Raw genomic sequence first — 20,927 nt, 5'->3', positions numbered from 1 at the left:
TACATTAACAAAACTTTTTAGCCTTCGTGGTGAACTAAGGAGCTATAGTTCCTTGGGTAATATTCTAAGCCGAGAAAGTATATACATTGCAAAAACTTAAGTGCAAAACATGTGTCGTTGCTGACGTACCTATATATGTTGAAAGTAGAAATTTGGCAAAGTCTGACAGATGCGACGGTTGATCCTTTGCTTATTGGGCGTTTACCATTAAAATAAGCACAGCCAGCTCTGTTGCCAGTTTCTTTCTTGTCCGCTATGCAATTGACGCAATGTATCTGTTTAAGCCTAACATACCACATCCTTAAATCCGTCATACTTAGGGTATAGATATTTACACATGAAAAGGAGAACCCTAATGTTGACACGTATGTTATTCAAACATCAAAGCAAGTAATACATAGCAATTTAGGTCGTGCATCAACAATGCTAACAGCATCAATTAATGTTAAGCAGTGTTCAAGTTGTTAACACAACACAACAATGCAACGTTGTTGACAAGTTTGGAACCAACAAATTATTTTTGCTAAAATTAAGTAAATGTAATACAATAAATATACAAGTACAATCATGCAAACATTCATGTAGAAATGTAATGTAGATTGTAAAAAGGGAGTACTGAGGCCAACATAGCTACAGAGCTTATGTAATTTCACTTCATTCAATAGCAATTTATTGTTCTTTTAAATTTTCTTGGCCCATTGATTACCATGCGATGCAAAACAATATGCAAATGTCAAAATTATTCATGTCAAAATTGGATCGTGTAAACAAGTGTTGGGCAAATAATTACAGTTGAATTTCACAACAGTAAATACGCCTCGCGATCTCTGCTGTTAGCGTATATTATCAGCGCACTAGAAAGGCAGTCGAAACCAATTAACGTCTGAATTTAATTTCCAGATGTACCAATATTTATTAGAAGATGTAGCCATATGTAGAAGCTAAAGAAAATGGGGTGAGATTCTGATCGCCATTCACCAGGAAATGGCTTACGATCAACTATCCTCTGGGTAGCCACTGAACGTCCGTTTAGTGGTGAGGTAATTAGAGAAAGCGAGAAGCTTGCGGAGGAGGACAACGTCGACACTGCGCTTCACTTGTTTGCCTATTTGACCAACCTGGCCGCGCCGCGAATTGCTGCTGCCGCTAGATGTGAATTGCTTCATAAGAATACATGCGAAGAATATTTTGCAGCGCAGTGTAATGCAGCTCAGCGTGGCATTAGCTTAATGGTTTAAGGGCTAACTGGGGGATTCTACCAGCAAATAAATTAAACATTTTCGATACTGCCTGAATCGGTACGTCTGGCAGCCGTATATACAAGTCACTTTCCGTACCTGCCCTGCTGTATGGTTCAGATGCATTGACACTGACGACATCTGCTGAGGAGCCTCTGGGTGTGTTGGAGAGAAAAGTTCTTAAAAAGATTTACGGACCTTTACGAGTTGGCCACGGTGAGTACCGAAGACATCAACAAAGTAAAGCTAATTAAGTAATGAAATAGGTAAAATAAAATTAAAATAAATATCATGACACATAAAACATGAGACACATTTTGGGAATATCCGAACGGAAACTTTTAAGAGCCTTAGAGAAGATGTGTTTTACCTACGCAACATTTTTTTTGTTACGTTGGATAGCCGCCCAGTAGGAAAAGCTACAAACTACAAGATAACAAGATATTGATTTCCCAAAACCATCGTGCACTATTGTCGGTTCATTTTTTTGTATGACAATGCTCGAAAAATAGTCAGAGATGGGCGTTTTTGAATTACTTGTTAACTGAGTTAACCTACTGTTCGCCGCTATACTTATATATGTATGTATGTAACAGTTATAATAAAAATCCGCCTATCATACCTAAGATACTGGGTTCACGCACCGGGCAAAGCAACATCAAAATTTTAGAAACAAATTTTTTCAATTAGAAGAAAATTTGTACAAGCGGGGTCGCCCCTTGGCGGTATTTGGTAAGCACCCCGAGTGTATTTCTGCCATGAAAAGCTCTCAGTGAAAACTCATCTGCCTTGTAGACGCCGTTCGGCATAAAACAAGGATCATCAAATGTATGATATGACTGGATCAGAAAAGATAGCTAAGATGTTGATAAGGTCTTCTAAGTGTTTATACATCTATATCTCTTACAGCCCTTGTTTTGGGACTCTTGGGCTTCCCCTATTGGTAAGCACTGCTGTTCAATTTAATATTTTTCATGTGCCAAAATTGTATATACCGTCTGCGTAGATTTCATCTAAGGATGTTTTTGAAGCAGCATTTTTTCAGTTTTAGATGCATATTCGCTATCATATTTGGATCCATGAACTCATCATGACAATTTAAATTTACTCCCAATCTTTTCGCAATATTTTTAAACTGCAGTTATGATGAGTGCAATCACTTCATCGTTTTCAAAAAATCTTCTTGAAGAGTTACCATCATTTGTATTTCCGTATTTCACTAAAAGCTCCATGTAGAATGCATTCTGAATTAATTTTTATATTCAGCTGAGCAGAGCTCACAGGGTATATTAACTTTGTTCGCATAACGGTAATCCGTAACGGCATAAAATAATCGAAATAGATATAGACTTCTATATATCAAAATGATCTGGGCGAAAAAAGAAATTAATTTAGCCATGTCCGTCCGTCCGTCCGTAAACACGATAACTTGAGTAAATTTTGAGGTATCTTGATGAAATTTGGTACGTAGGTTTCTGGCCGCTCATCTCAGATCGCTATTTAAAATAATCGAAATCGGACTACAACCACGCCCACTTTTTCGACATCGAAAATTTCGAAAAACGGAAAAAGTTCGATAATTCATTACCAAAGACGGATAAAGCGATGAAACTTAGTAGGTGCGTTGAGCTTATGACGTAAAATAGAAAACTAGTAAAATTTTGGAAAAAGGGCGTGGCACGGCCCACTTTTAAAAGAGGGTAATTTAAAATTTTTGCAAGCTGTAATTTGGCAGTCGTTGAAGGTATCATGATGAAGTTTGGCAGGAACGTTACTCCTATTACTATATGTGACTAAATAAAAATTAGCAATATCGAATGACGAACACGCCCACTTTAAAAAAAATAAAATTTTAAGTCAAATTTTAACAAAAAATTGAATATCTTTAAAGTATATAAGTAATTATATCAACATTCAACTCCAGTAATGATATGGTGCAACAAAATACAAAAATAAAAGAAAATTTCAAAATGGGCGTGGCTCCGCCCTTTTTCATTTAATTCGTCTAGAATACTTTTAATGCCATAAATCGTAGAAAAATTTACCAATCCTTTTGAAATTTGGTAAGGGCATAGCTTCTATGACGGCAACTGTTTTCTGTGAAAATGGGCGGAATCGGTTGAAGCCACGCCCAGTTTTTATACGCAGTCAGCCGTCTGTCCTTCCGCTCGGCCGTTAACACGATAACTTGAGCAAAAATCGATATATCTTTACTAAACTTAGTTCACGTACTTATCTGAACTCACTTTATCTTGGTATAAAAAATGGCCGAAATGCGATTGTGACCACGTCCACTTTTTCGATATCAAAAATAACGAAAAATGAAAAAAATGCCGCATTCTATACCAAATATGGAAAAAGATGAAACATGGTAAATGGATTGGTCTATTGCCGCAAAATATAACTTTAGAAAAAACTTTGTAAAATGCGTGTGGCAACTACCATATTAAGTAGAAGAAAATGAAAAAGTTCTGCAGGGCGAAATTAAAAGCCCTTGGAATCTTGGCAGGAATACTGTTCGTGATATTAAATATATAAAAATAAATTAGCGGTATCCAACAGATGATGTTCTGGGTCACCCTGCTCCACAGCTTGGGCGTTATTTCGAAAACGCCTTCACATATACAACTAAAAGCCACCCCTTTCAAAACCCTCATTAATACCTTTAAGATGATACTTTTATCGTACAAACAAATTCTAGAGTCACCCCTGGCCCACCTTTATGGCGATATCTCGAAATGGCGTCCACCTATAGAACTAAGGCCCACTCCCTTTTAAAATACTCATTAACACCTTTCATTTGATATCCATATCGTACAAACACATTCCAGAGTCATCCCTGGTCCACCTTTATGGCGATATCCCGAAAAGGCGTCCACCTATAGAACTAAGGCCCACTCCCTTTTAAAATACTCATTAACACCTTTCATTTGATATCCATATCGTACAAACACATTCCAGAGTCACCCCTGGTCCACCTTTATGGCGATATCCCGAAAAGGCGTCCACCTATAGAACTAAGGCCCACTCCCTTTTAAAATACTCATTAGCACCTTTCATTTGATACCCATAACGTACAAACACCTTCTAGAGTCACCCCTGGTCCACCTTTATGGCGATATCCCGAAATGGCGTCCACCTATAGAACTATGACCCACTCTCTTTTAAAATACTCTTTAATACCTTCCATTTGACGCCCATGTCATACAAACACATTGCAGGGTTACCCTAGGTTCATTTTGCTAAATGGGGATTTTCCCTTATTTTGTCTCCAAAGCCCTCAGCTGAGTATGTATTGTTCGGTTACACCCGAACTTAGCCTTCCTTACTTGTTTTCTTTTTTTTTGGTACTCAGCGTTCTTTGCACTCAGAGTATATCAACTTTGATAACATAACGGTTGATCGGCATAAACGAATCGTCATAAATATAGACTTTCATATATCAAAATGCTCAGGATGAAAAAGGAATATATTTAGCCATGTGGGTGCGTCCGCCTGTCTGTGTACACGATAGCTTGGGTAAATAATGAGATATCTTATTGAAATTAGGTATACGTTTCCTTGGCACCCTTTTCCAACCGCTATTTAAAATGAGAGGAATCTGATTATAACCACGCCCACTTTTTATATTCAGCGCGCTTTGCACACAGAGTATATTAACTTGGATTGGATAACGGTTGGCTGTACAGGTATAAAGGAATAGAGATAGATATAGACTCCCATATATCAAAATCATCAGTATCGAAAAAAAATTTGATTGAGCCATGTCCGTCCGTCCGTCCGTCTTTCCGTTAACACGTTAACTTGAGTAAATATTGAGATTTCTTCCACAAATTTGGTACACAATCTTATCTGTACCCAGAATAGATTGGTATTGAAAATGAGCGAAATCGGATGATAACCACGCCCAATTTTTATATATATAACACAAAAACCTGATTATTTAGTAAATAATACACCTATAATGTTGAAATTTTACGTGTGGACTGATATTGAGACTCTTGATAAAAATTTGAAAAAAATTTTAAAATGGGTGTGGCACCGCCCACTTGTGATAAAATCTATTTTACAAATATTAGTATTCATAAATCAAAAATCATTAAACCTATCGTAACAAAATTCGGCAGAGAGGTTGCCTTATTATAAGGAATGATTTGAAGAAAAATTAACGAAATCGCTTAAGGACCACGCCCACTTTTATATAAAAGATTTTTAAAAGGGTCGTGGACGAATAAAATAAGCTATATCTTTGCAAAAAAGAGCTTTATTATTGTTATTATTATTATTTATTATTTAAAGTCGACGACAAGCTATGGTCGACTGCATTATATAAAAGATATATAAATATACAACACAAAAGATAAAATTTAAGATATATCGAGATTTCAACAATGTTATATTACAAACAAAGATATATTAATGAACATTACTCTTTAATTTCAGAATATAATAATAATAAAAAATATGAGCAGAAATAAGATCTTATGCCGAAATCTTATACTGGCGGAATGCATCAGATTCTGCTCAGCATGATTTCGGAATGCAGTGGATTCGAATCTTCCTGTTGGAATGCAACAAGATTCCAATCAGCATGTCATGGGAATCCGGCAGTGCTGTGTTGTTGGAATGCACCGGATTCCAATCAGCTCGATGCCTGACCCATAAGATTATACTGCCGGAATGCATACGATTCCGGTCAACGACTCATGAAAAAGCATGTTTCTTACGTTGTTGGAATGCACCAGATTCCAATCAACACAGTACTGTCTTGTTCCTTCTATAATGATACATGTTGATAAATGTTCCTCCATCCTTTAACGAGATATTCCTGTTTTTTATGGAAGAAATAAAATGCCGGCAAATTAAATTAGCTTGTATCTCTTAAATTAGATAGGCAAGTATTGCATTACGTATAGTGGCAAAAGTACATTCAAGACTGATACAGCTATACAAGTCATTGTAGTGCGCGCACCAGATAAGAAGAGGATTATATTTAGCAAAGTTTCGTCGATAAAGGGGTAAATAGAAAGGAACGTAGTGTCTGGATACTCTAGGGGGAACCGCAAAAAAAAAAAAGCGGCTGAGAAGGTCCGCAGAATCAATTTCTCCAATAATGAGCTTATGTATGAACAATACCCCCAGTAATATTCTCCGATTTTCCAGAGTGGGTAAGTTAATAAGAAGAAGTCTACTTCTGTAAGGAGGAAGGTGGAGACTTGAGTCCCAATTAAGGCCGCGCAATGCAAATATCAAAAATTGCTTTTGAACTGACTCAAGACGCTTTATATGCTTTTGAGAAACAGGGGACCAAACGCATGAGCAATACTCGAGTATTGGACGAACCAGCGATGTGTAAAGAACCTTAGTGAAGTACGGATCATCAAACTCTTTAGCCCATCTTTTAACAAATCCAAATAAACCCAACGCTTTGTTGGCTATAGATGAAATGTGCATGTTAAAATTCAATTTCGGATCAAGAAGGACACCTAGATCATTTGCAATAGATATACGCTCCAAAGGCGTACCATCTATTACATAAGATTCCAATGCTGGCTTCACTCGGTGAAATGTCATATGATTATATTTAGAGCAATTTACAGCTAGTAAATTTGTTGTGCACCAACATTGGAACGAGTCCAAGTCGGCCTGAAGAAGATCCAAGGAACTCAAATCGGTAGGACAGTAAGTGTAGCAAAGTTTTACATCATCCGCATACATTATAGTATGGGAATATAATATTGTCTGTGGCAAGTCATTAATGAAAAGGGCATAGATCAAAGGGCCTAGATGACTTCCCTGGGGTACGCCGGAGGAAACTCCGAACGATTCCGACAGATTGCACTTGAACATTATACATACATTATAGTATGGGAATATAATATTGTCTGTGGCAAGTCATTAATGAAAAGGGCAAAGATCAAAAGGCCTAGATGACTTCCCTGGGGTACGCCGGAGGAAACTCCGAACGATTCCGACAGATTGCACTTGAACAGGACTTTTTGGGTCCAGATAGAAAGATAGCTTTTCAGCCACATTAATAGGTGAAACGGAAAGCCCAGTAAATCAAGCTTATGAATAAGTAACTCATGGTTGACGGTATCAAATGCTTTGCTGAAGTCCGTGTAGATGACATCCGTTTGCTTGTTCGCTAAAAATTCTTCCATAACTATATAGGCAAATTTGTAGTAGTTGACCTTTGACGAATAAAACCGTGTTGGCATGGAGATAAAAGACTAGAACACTGATATTGGAGTTGACTGGTAACAATCTGTTCAAAGGCTTTAGGAATGACTGAAAGTTTAGCAACACCCCTGTAGTTTTCAACTTTTGACCTACTACCTTTTTTATGCAGGGGTATAATAAAAGACTGTTTCCAAAGTGCCGGGAATGACGCAGATCCCAGAGATAGCTCAAATAGTTTTAAAATAGGCTCATACATGTTTTCGGCGCAGCACCTAAGCACGCAACTAGGAACACCGTCCGGTCCCGGAGAAAAGGTGGGCTTTAAAGATTGAAGACCCTGAAGAACAATATTACCATCAATAGCAGGATTCCTAATGTAATTCGAGCTATCTAAGCGATAGGGATATTGACCGGAATGAAAACCACTGGATGAATACGTGGACTTAAAGAACTCAGAAAATAGTTCAGCAACGTCTTCATCAGTGCAAGCTTTTTTACCTCCAAAGGTTAGTGAGGAAGGATATCCAGAAGTTTTCCGCTTTGAATTTACGAAACTGTAAAACTTTTTTGGATTTCTAAAAAATTGGGCTTTACAACAACTCAAGTAATTTTTATAACTAAGCTGATTAAGACGGTGAAATTTAGAACGAGCTGTTAGATATTTAGAGAGGTCTGCAGATGCTCCAGATTTCTTGAATCTCTTATAAAGCCTAGATTTAATGTTATTAAGTCTGATAAGTTGCCTTGGAAACCAAGGGGGCTTATTCGAACATAGGGTACATCGAGTAGGAATGCAGGTATCAAAGAAGCCGTCAAGCGTACTGTAAAATATAGAGATAGCCGAATCGACATCAGTGCAAGCATAGGGATCTGACCAATCATGGGAAGCTTAAAGATCATTGAGCATAATGAAATTCGCTTTGTAGAAGCATCTAGATCGGGGACGAGACTGTACTTGAATCCTACGGGGGTGATATCAAATGATATCTCTAGCGTAGGGTGAAGAGGGTCTTCTGGAAGGGATAAAGATGGTATTTACGTAAGGGTAGTACCCACAGAGCCATCCACAAATACTAAATCCAGCATTTTATTTCCACTATTTGGAACATTGTTAATCTGTAAAAGCGATGAGTCTAACAAGCAATTGAGTAAGTCAAGTTGAGCAGTGGGAGTTAAAAAGTTTGAATCACTTATATTAACCCAACTAATTGTTGGCTAGTTAAAGTCACCAACAACAACAAGTCGATCGTTATCTCCCAACTGCGAATGCAAATCGCAGATGGCCGAGCTATGACTAGCATAAACATCCATATCCGAACGAGGTGGTATATACGAACAGCAAACAATTACGCTATAGCTACCGAATGAAAGCCTAACTGCTACGAATTCGATATGAGAGATATTGTCCAGCGAAATCAACTCAGGTGATAGGTTAGATTCAACAGCAATAAGGACACCTCCCGCTCTAGGGATGCGATCACGCCGATAAACAGCATATTTATTTGAAAAAACCTTAGAATTGTAATTATCAGGCTTTAGCCAGGTCTCCGTAAAAGCTACAACTTGTGCAGAAAAGTTGAAAGAATTAAGGAAGAATGGAACAAGTTTTAATCGTAAACCACGAACATTTTGGTAATTAATGAGAAGCCGGACAGATCAGCAATTACCGTTGTGTTGTTATTACTGTGTTCGTCTTACCGTTTTTTGGCTGTAATAAAACAGGTTTGGCCCTCGCCTTTCTTGTAAACAAGTGAACCACAGTATGCTTAGGCCAAAAATAGGAATCAAGTACCTTATCGAAATATTCATCTGAAAGGGATATTTTAAATGAGGAGATGTCTCTCTCATATTCAAAGTTAAACTTATACACATTGATGTTACTAGTGGGTCCAACTCCAAGTTTAGAGCAAACGTAATGAGCAATATCATTTTCGGTAAGCGAGGCATGTAATCGGGACACAAATACCTGCAAAGGAGTAGCGGATAGCGCACCAGAGAGCTGGAAGGTGCGGCCGTTATAGAACAGTTGACAGAAAACGCATTGCTTGACCTAGCGTTGGTTATCGAGCTCGTCAAATAAGTACTATTTTTTTTCAGGTACACTTGTATCTCTGGCAACAACCCCAGTATCGGTAACTGTTATTGTTGGAGCTAAAGATACCGGTGGATGTGTAGGATGAATTGGGGAGGCCAGCGAAATCAACATTGGTGACGTAGAACAAACAGCCGCAAAGGTACCACTATTAGTTCGTGCATAGTTTAATTTGCCAGAGATCGTCTCACTGGAAGTCTCGACACAGCCTTGTGGAGATTCCTGAGATGCATTGTTCATAGCGTCTTTGGTAAGCCTGTTCGTATCAGTCAACGCGGTTGAAGGGACATTCGTAGGAGGACAGCTTTGCCCGTGACTCAAAGACAAGTTGGAGTCATTGTTGGGCATACATTTCTTACGTTTTTAAAGTGAGCTTCCATCGGTTTGAATCTTTCGTTAAGGTCACGAAACCCAATAAAAATGTTGTTGAACTCTTTCTGAGTTTGCCTCATAAAAGCTCGCATGTCATTTTCTACGGAACGACAATCATGACATGTCCAGTTCAGTCCAATTTTGCTGGATATTAAGTCAACCACCCGACCACCTACATATGTGAGAGAAACCGGCACAGATAACATGAGCCATATTATCACAGAGCCAACAACAAACATAAGTATCACCACGGGAAATTTTCTTTTGATTGGTGCACTTCTTGACACAGCAATCCAACATAATTGCAAAGTTAAACAAACCCAAAAGATCAACGGTATTTCATTAGCCCAGTGGATTTATAACAGTAAATAGAAATAACTTCAAATTTAAAAATGGGCGCGGCACCGCCCCTTTTATGACTAAGCAATTTTCTATGTTTGAGGAGCCATAACTCGAAGAAAAATTAACATATCGTAATGAAATTGGGTACAAAAATTTTGCCTATAGTAAAAATATTTCTAGTTAAAATGGACGAGATTGGTTAAAGACCACGGCAACTTAGATATAAAATAAGTTTAAAAGGGTCGTAGACTAGAATAATAAGCTACAGCTTAGCAAAAAATAGTTTTTAATCAATGATAGTTCACTTATCAAGTTTTATTGTGAGAGGAAATGGGGAGACATTTTTTTAAACGGGTGGTGCCACGTGTTATTTTGAAAAGTAATTTATCTGAAATGAAACTGTACAATTAAACCTCACGCTGAGTATAAGATGTTCGTGACACCCGAACTTAGACGCCCTTACTTGTTATATATGTAACCAGGGCCAGCTCAAGGGAATTGGGCCCTAGGCGAGTAATTATTTGCGGCCCCTTTCTCCCGTATTTACAGAAAGAAACTGGAGATCAGAAAATTAGAGATCTGAAATATTAAATTCAAACTTAGTGTCAATAAAACAAAACAATATTTCTTTTGCATATTAAATATATTTTTTATCAACAAAAGTAAGAAAAGAAAGAAAATATAACACACAAAAGTATTTTTAATTATCTTAGAGTTTACTAAAACTTAATTTTCCGCGCCTGTAACTAAGAGAAAGTTGATATAATTTTATCTAAATCTAATTTTTGCGCAATTTCCTGCTCAATGCTAAACCGACAACCCTTTCTTGAGTCATGGCCGAACGCAAGTACGTTTTGATTAATTTCAGTTTCGAAAAGTACGCCACTCGCAACCGACATTGGTATCGTCAACAAAATACTAAATTGGGCATGAGGCCAGACAAGTTGTGTCGTAAAATATAACTAAGGTGAAAATTTAATTTTTTTAATGAAACTAAATATAGGGCCCCTACAAAATTTCTTTTTTTTTTTGCAAAACGGATTTTTAGTACAAAAGTGTTTATCGAATTCGGTGCCCCATAGTACTTGGTGCCCTAGGCGGTCGCGTAGTTCGCGTATATGGTAAAGCCGGCCCTGTATATAATATTTTAGAAATTAATGCACCTAGAACGTTGAAATTTAATGTGTGGACTGATATTGAGACACTAGATAAAAATTTAATGACTAAGCAATTTTCTATGTTTCGGGAGCCGTACCCGAAGAAAAATTAACATATCGTCATAAAACTGGTAACACATATTTGCTTTATAGCAGGAAATATTTCTAGAAAAAAATTATACAAAAGAATTTTAAAAGGTTCTAGTCTCTAGACTATAATAATAAGCTCTACCTTTACGAAAAGGTAATATCAATGGTATTTTACTTTCTAAATGGAATTGTAACAAAACGTTGGAAAAAAATAAAAAGGACGTGTGGCACTCGGGGAAATCCGCGGTAAAGCTATTGCATATTATCAACTTATGCAATTATAATATTTATGCACCATTTTGTTTTCTTTGATATTAATTCAAGTTACACTTTTTAAGCGTGGTGACCGATAAGAAAACAAATTTTTTACTTTTATTGAATAAATGAGAATTAATATTGACTTTAACTTTATTTTTAACTTTAACTATAACTTTAATTTTAACTTTAACTTTAACTTTAACTTTAAATTTAACTTTAACTTTAACTTTAACTTTAACTTTAACTTTAACTTTAACTTTGACTTTAACTTTAACTTTACCGTTAACTTTAACTTTAACTTTAACTTTAACTTCAACTTTAACTTTAACTTTAACTTTAACTTGAACTTTGACTTTAACTTTAACTTTAACTTTAACTTGAACTTTAACTTTTACTTTTACTTTGACTTTAACTTTAACTTTCACTTTAACTATAACTTTAACTTTAACTTTAACTTTAACTTTAACTTTAACTATAACTTTAACTTTAATTTTAACTTTAACTTTAACTTTAACTTTAACTTTAACTTTAACTTTAACTTTAACTTTAACTTTAACTTTAACTTTAACTTTAACTTTTACTTTAACTTTAACTTTAACTTTAACTATAACTATAACTTTAACTTTAACTTTAACTTTAACTTTATCTTTTACTTTAACTTTAGCTTTGACTTTAACTTTAACTTTAACTTTATCTTTTACTTTTACTTTAACTTTAACTTTAACTTTAACTTTAACTTTAACTTTGACTTTGACTTTAACTTTAACTTTAACTTTAACTTTAACTTTAACTTTAACTTTAACTTTAACTTTAACTTTGACTTTGACTTTAACTTTAACTTTAACTTTATCTTTAACTTTAACTTTAACTTCAACTTTAACTTTAACTTTAACTTTCATTTTCATGTCCCTGGATCTGGAGCATGCAGCATCTTCAGAGCGGCACTCGCTGTTGCAAAGGCCAAAGTCTCAATCCAATAGTGATTAGTTTTATCCAAGGCAACCTAAACCGGAGCAGACTTGCTGATGAGCTACTACAACAGTTGGTCTTAGATCATAAAGCTAACAGCGTTATCATCAGCGAACCCTATAGAGCCCGAAATGATTGGCATATAGACAACACCGGCACCGCCGCAATCTGGATGACAGATGCAAACGCCAATATTGTGAACCGTGTTGCCGGACAAGGCTACGTCCGCCTAACTACGAATAATACCACAATAGTAAGCTGCTACTTGTCCCCGAATGATCCCATTCAAACGTTCAGGGACAAGCTTGAACTTATTGAAGACGACCTGAGGGACTTAACTAGTAACCTGGTTGTGGCGGGAGACTTTAACGCAAGAGCCGTCGAATGGGGAATGCCGCAGACTAACACCCGTGGAAGGTTAGTCCTTGAGATGGCAGCCAGGCTCGGTTTGAACGTGCTTAACACTGGTACGACCCCTACATACCGACGGCCAGGCTTTGGATACTCGATCCCCGATGTAACACTAGTGTCAGAAAGCCTGCTGCTGACCGCCGCTGGATGGAGAGTCATAGAGGATCTGACTGGCAGCGATCACAACTACATCACTTTCCACCTAAACGATCCCGGTCAGAGGCAGATTCCGAACGGGCCACGCAGAACAAAAGCATGGGACGCATCCAAGGTCGACTCTGCCACATTCTCCGCATCAGTACTGGGGGATGCCCGACGGATAATCAACAAATCCAGTCCGACGGAAGAGACGGTTGAAAAGACAATGAGCTGTCTTCGCCACGCTTGCAACCTCTCTATGCCACGGAGGGGAGTGTGGAGGGGTAAAAAGCAGGTATACTGGTGGAATAGCGAAATCGCGGAGCTGCGGAAAATATGCCACAGGATGCGGAGGCTAGCAACTCGCGCGCGCGGCAGGCCTGAGGCTCTAGAAAAGTCGGAAGCGTACAAAGGAGCGAAGAAAGCTCTTAGTGCTGCCATTAAGCAAAGCAAGCTTAAGTGCTGGAAAGCGCTTTGCGAGGAAGTGGATCGAGACCCATGGGGGCAGGGATATAAGATAGTAATGAAGAAGTTCCGTCCGCCAAACCAGCTGATGGACGAGAACCAAATAAGGAACATTGTGGATGGCCTGTTTCCCACCCAACTGCCTAGGGAGGGCGGGTACGTTACCCATGAAGATCGCAACGTGAAACCATTCCAAGAAGAAGAGCTTAAAACTGCCGTGCGAACTATGAAACCTAAGAAAGCATCTGGGCCCGACGGAATACCTGCGGAGGCAATTAGACTAGCTGCAAACGACTGCCCAGAACTTATGTTGCACATGTACAACAAATGTCTCGAAGAAAGAACTTTCCCCACCATATGGAAGACAGCACGACTGGTTCTCATTCCAAAAGGGAAAGGAGATCCCAACTCTCCATCATCCTACCGTCCCCTATGTATGTTGGACACAGCAGGGAAATTGATGGAGAGTCTCCTGAAGCAACGCCTCACCAGAGCGTTACAGGACGCCGAAGGACTGTCGCCCAGACAGCATGGTTTTCGGAGGGGGCACTCCACAATCGATGCCATAGCAGAAGTTATAGACGCAGTCAAGAAAGCCGAGACAGCGTGCCACAGAGCAAGACCTATAGTGTTGCTGGCCACGCTGGACGTCAAAAACGCTTTTAACTCAGCTAGGTGGGAGGACATGCTTGAGGCACTAGAAAGCACTTTCAAAGTACCGCAATATTTATTAGAAATTTTAAGGGACTACCTAAGAGAGAGGTATCTAATATATGAAAGTACTCACGGTCAAAAAAAGGTAAAAATAACAGGTGGAGCAGCCCAGGGTTCGCACTAGGTCCCGATCTCTGGAATATAACTTACGACAGTCTTCTTCGATTAGACATGCCAGAAAGCACCTTCCTCGTTGCCTTTGCAGACGACGTGGCAGCTGTGATAACAGCACCAAGCTGCGAGCTGGCACAGCTAAAATTAAACCAGGTCATGCGTAATGTAAATAGGTGGATGGCTGAGCATGGTCTCCAGTTAGCAACAGCCAAAACCGAGATCGTCATCCTCACAAAGAGACGTATTCCCACTACCAGGAACATGATGGTTGGGGACCAGCCAATAAAAACACTCGCGTCAACGAAATATCTGGGAGTGAGGTTAGACAGCAAACTCAACTTCTCGGATCACATACGAGGGGCCTGCGAAAGAGCTGCGCGCATAATAGCGCAGTTGAGTAGATTAATGGCAAACACAGGTGGCCCAAAGCCATGCACAAGGAAGTTGCTTGCATCAGCCTCGGATTCTATACTCTTATATGGTGCAGAAATCTGGGCGAACGCAATGAAATACCGGAAGAACCGAGTCGCCCTCACCTCGGTCCAACGCAGAGGGGCGCTGCGAATATCTTCGGCTTACCGCACGGTATCAGCTGAAGCTGTCCTGGTCGTTGCGGGAACCATACCGATATATCTTCTCGTTGAGGAAAGAAAAACAATATATGACAACGGATCGCAAGCAAGTAGAGCTGCTGTTGCCATGCAGGCGCGAGAAGAAGCGATCCGACGTTGGCAAGATCAGTGGAGCAACAGCATCGTAGGAAAGTGGACTAGGGAACTAATCCCTGAACTGAATCCATGGTTGAAGCGACCGCACGGAGAGATAGACTTTTACCTGACCCAGTTTCTAACGGGACATGGTTACTTCCGCAAATACCTACACAGAAGTGGTAAGGTTGATAGCCCGAGCTGCCTGTACTGTGGGGAAATAGACGATGTACGCCACACCTTCTTCGAATGCAGGCACTTCTCCCATCAGCGAAGGAGAGTAGAAGATGTACTTGGCGACTTATCCCCGGGCAGTGTCATTAATAACATGACCTGTCGAAGAGACAGATGGGATACGGTCAGCACATATGTGAGGCATATACTTACCAGTAAAAGAGAAGACGGATGCCTAGCCCATTAGCGTGAGAGTAGCCATAGAGCTCACGTAGCGCGCACCCGTACCCGAAGTAATGCTAAACGCGGTCCCAGGTACGGGGATTAGCGCGGGCCGTGGGAGGTTAGGTTTCAGTGGGTAGGCCTTTATGGAAGAAGGGGTCCTACACTCGGAGAGTCTCGCAGTGAGGCTTAAATATCCCGGTCAGTGCATAAAGCATTTCCTCCTTCCACGAAACACAAAAAAAAAAAAAAAAAAAAAAAAAAAACTTTAGCTTTAACTTTAACTTTAACTTCAACTTTAACATTAACTTTAACTTTAACTTTAACTTTAACTTTAACTTTAACTTTTACTTTAACTTTAACTTTAACCTTAACTTTAACTTTAACTTTGACTTTGACTTTGACTTTAACTTTAACTTTAACTTTAACTTTAACTTTAACTTTAACTTTAACTTTAACTTTATCTTTTACTTTAACTTTAACTTTAACTTTGACTTTGACTTTGACTTTAACTTTAACTTTAACTTTATCTTTTACTTTAACTTTAACTTTAACTTTAACTTTAACTTTAACTTTGACTTTAACTTTAACTTTAACTTTAACTTTAAATTTATCTTTTACTTTAACTTTAACTTTGACTTTGACTTTAACTTTAACTTTAACTTTAATTTTAACTTTAACTTTAACTATAACTATAACTTTAACTTTAGCTTTAACTTTAACTTTAACTTTAACTTTAACTTTAACTTTAACATTAACTTTAACTTTAATTTTAACTTTAACTTTAACTTTAACTTTAACTTTAACTTTGACTTTGACTTTGACTTTAACTTTAACTTTAACTTTAACTTTATCTTTTACTTTAACTTTAACTTCAACTTTAACTTTGACTTTAACTTTAACTTTAACTTTAACTTTAGCTTTAACTTTAACTTTAAGTTTAACTTTAACTTTAGCTTTAACTTTAACTTTAACTTTAACTTTAACTTTATCTTTAACTTTAACTTTAACTTTATGATAGAGATCGAATTTTATGTATTTGGCCTGTTGCTAACACGGAACCTTTTTCGAACCTTTTTTGACAAATATCCGTTACGGTTTTTTTTTTTGATTTAGTCGCCAAGCCCGCGATAAAATCTATGCAATAGCTTAAAATTTTTATACTCAGTTGAGCAGAGCTCACAGAGTATATTAACTTTGATTGCATAACGGTTGGTTGTACAGGTATAAAGGAATCGAGATAGATATAGACTTCCATATATCAAAATCATCAGTATCGAAAAAAATTCGATTGAGCCATGTCCGTCCGTCCGTCAGTCCGTCCGTCCGTCTGTCCGTTAACACGATAACTTGAGTAAATTTTGAGGTATCTTGATGAAATTTGGTATGTAGGTTCCTGGGCACACATCTCAGATCGATATTTAAAATGAACGATATCGGAAAATAACCACGTCCACTTTTTCGATATCGAAAATTTCGAAAAATCGAAAAAGTGCGATAATTCATTACCAAATACGCATTAAGCGATGAAACTTGGTAGGTGAGTTGAGCTTATGACGCAGAATAGAAAACTAGTAAAATTTTGGACAGTGGGCGTGGCACCGCCCACTTTTAAATGAAGGTAGTTTAGAAGTTTTGCAAGCTGTAATTTGGCAGTCGTTGAAGATATCATGATGAAATTTGGCAGGAACGTTACTCTTATTACTTTATGTCTGCTTAATAAAAATTAGCAATATCGGAGAACGACCACGCCCACTTTTTAAAGAAATTTTTTTTTTTAATTCAAATTTTAAAAGAAAAGTTAATATCTTTACAGCATATAAGTAAATTATGCCAACATTCAACTCGAGTAATGATATGGTGCAACAAAATACAAAAATAAAAGAAAATCTCAAAATGGGCGGGGCTCCGCCCTTTTTCATTTAATTTGTCTAGGATGCTTTTAATGCCATAAGTCGAACAAGAATTAACCAATCCTTGTGAAATTTGGTAGAGGTTTAGCTCCTAGGACGATAACTGTTTTCTGTGAAAAAGGGCGACATCGGTTGAAGCCACGCCCAGTTTTTATACACAGTCGGCCGTCTGTCCTTCCGCTCGGCCGTTAACACGATAACTTGAGCAAAAATCTTTATATCTTTACTAAACTCAGTTCACGTACTTATCTGAACTCACTTTATATTGGCGTAAAAAATGGCCGAAATCCGACTATGACCACGCCCACTTTTTCGATATCGAAAATTACGAAAAGTGAAAAAAATGCCATAATTATATACCAAATACGAAAAAAGGAATGAAACATGGTAATTGTATTGGTCTATTGACGCAAAATATAACTTTAGAAAAAAACTTGGTAAAATGGGTGTGACACCTACCATATTAAGTAGAAGAAAATGAAAAAGTTTTGCAGGGCGAAATCAAAAGCCCTTGGAATCTTGAAAGGAATACTGTACGTGGTATTACATATATAAAAAAATTAGCGGTACCCGACAGATGATGTTCTGGATCACCCTGGTCCACATTTTGGTAGATATCTCGAAAACGCCTTCATATATACAACTAAGGGCCACTCCATTTTAAAACCCTCATTAATACCTTTAATTTGATACCCATATCGTACAAACACATTCTAGAGTCACCCCTGGTCCACCTTCATGTCGATATCTCGAAAAGGCGTCCACCTATAGAACTAAGACCCACGCCTTTTTAAAATACTCATTAACACCTTTCATTTGATACCCATATCGTACAAACAAATTCTAGAGTCACCCTTGGTCCACCTTTATGGCGATATCTCGAAAAGGCGTCCACCTATAGAACTAAGGCCCACACTCTTTTACAATACTCATTAACACCTTTCATTTGATACCCATATCGTACACAAAAATTCTGGAGTCACCCCTGGCCCACCTTTATGGCGATATCTCGAAAGGGCATCCACCTATAGAACTAAGGCCCACTCCCTTTTAAAGTACTTATTAGCACCTTTCATTTGATACCCATATTGTACAAACGCATTCTAGAGTCACCCCTGGTCCACGTTTATGGCGATATCCCGAAAAGGCGTCCACCCATAGAACAAAGGCCCACTCCCTTTTAAAACACTTATTACACTTTTCGTTTGACACCCATATTGTACAAACGCATTCTAGAGTCAACCCAGGTCCACTTTTACAACGATATTCCGAAATGCGTCCACCTATAGAACTTAGGCCCACTCCCTTTTAAAATACTCATTAACACCTTTGATTTGATACCCATATTGTACAAACGCATGCTAGAGTCACCCCTGGTCCACGTTTATGGCGATATCCCGAAAAGGCGTCCACCCATAGAACAAAGGCCCACTCCCTTTTAAAACACTTATTACACTTTTCGTTTGACACCCATATTGTACAAACGCATTCTAGAGTCAACCCAGGTCCACTTTTATAACGATATTCCGAAATGCGTCCACCTATAGAACTTAGGCCCACTCCCTTTTAAAATACTCATTAACACCTTTCATTTGATACCCATATCGTACAAAATAAATTCTATGGTCACCCCTGTTCCACCTTTATGGCGATATCTCGAAAAGACGTCCACCTATAGAACTTAGGCCCACTCCCTTTTAAAACTATCATTAACACATTTCATTTGATACCCACATCGTACAAACAAATTCTCGAGTCAGGCCTGGTCCACCTTTATGGCGATATCCCTAAATGGCGTCCATTTATAGATCTATGGCCCACTTCCTCTAAAAATACTCTTTAATACCTTCCATTTGATACACATGTCATACAAACACATTCCAGGGTTACCCTAGGTTCCTTTTATAACATGGTGATTTGCCTTACTTTGTCTCCACAGCTCTCAACTGAGTATGTAATGTTCGGTTACACCCGAACTTAGCCTTCCTTACTTGTTTAAAATAGGTGTGGCACTGCACTTTTTTGACTAAGCAATTTTCTATGTTTCGGGAGCCACAACACGAAGAAAAATTAACATATCATTATAAAACTGATGATACATTCTTTCTTTATAGCAAAGAATTTGTTTAGTGAAAATGGACGGGATCAGCTAAGGTCCACCCCCCACATTTATATGAAAGATTTTTAAAAGGTTCGTAGACTAGAATAATAAGTTATATCCTAGAAAAATAGTTTTGTATTAATGATATTTCACTTACCAAGTTTTATTTTAAGAGAAAGTTGGGAGACATTTATTTACTGGGCGGCGCCACGCCCCTAGTTCGATTCACGCATTACACAACATTTCTAGAGCTTAAAAAAAATATATCCCTCGAAATATTAAACAAATTATCAAGCTCTCCCTCTTAAAAAAATTCTAAAAAGAAATTTATCTGAAATTAACTGTACTATTGGAACTCACGCTGAAAGTTCGGTTAGTGCCGAAATTAGACACCATTTCTTGTCTTTGTTAGATATTGCGTTGTTGCCGAAAACTGTTCCAAATTGTGGTAATGTAAAGCCAGCTGGAAAAAAAAATTTCTTGCCCTGTATCCTCGCATGCAAAGGAGATATTCCTCATTGTTTAGTTCCTAATTTTTTGAATCATCAAGTATGTCAACGTTTTTCCGACTTTTCTTTAAAATTATATATTTCAATATATATTACGTATTTTTTTATTAAGTTTTAAGTCTTTCCTGAAAACCGTCATTCCCGTTTTCGAATTCAACTATTGCTGATTTTTTGCGATTCGATTCTTTATATCACTCCTTGTAGCTTTATCGAGTTCGGCCGTGGATTTTTCCAATTATCTGAAGCTTATACCTTTCGTGCATATTTGGGCTGTCATCTTTAATTAAAAACAAGTAAGGAAGGCTAAGTTCGGGTGTAACCGAACATTACATACTCAGTTGAGAGCTATGGAGACAAAATAAGGGAAAATCACCATGTAGGAAAATGAACCTCGGGTAACCCTGTAATGTGTTTGTATGACATGCGTATCAAATGGCAGGTATTAAAGAGTATTTTAAGAGGGAGTAGGCCATAGTTCTATAGGTGGACACCTTTTCGAGATATCGCCATAAAGGTGGACCAGGGCTGACTCTAGAATTTATTTGTACGATATGGGTATCAAAGGAAAGGTGTTAATGAGTATTTTAAAAGGGAGTGGGCCTTAGTTTTATAGGTGGACGCCTTTTCGAAATATCCCCATAAAGGTGGACCAGGGGTGACTCTAGAATTAATTTGTACGATATGGGTATCAAATGAAAGGTGTTAATGAGTATTTTAAAAGTGAGTGGGCCTTAGTTCTGTGGGTGGACGCGTTTTCG

The sequence above is a fragment of the Eurosta solidaginis genome, chromosome 2 (genome assembly GCF_040869045.1).
Source record: "Eurosta solidaginis isolate ZX-2024a chromosome 2, ASM4086904v1, whole genome shotgun sequence".
NCBI classification, from domain to species: domain Eukaryota; kingdom Metazoa; phylum Arthropoda; class Insecta; order Diptera; family Tephritidae; genus Eurosta; species Eurosta solidaginis.
Note: the sequence above shows the minus strand (reverse complement) of the source record.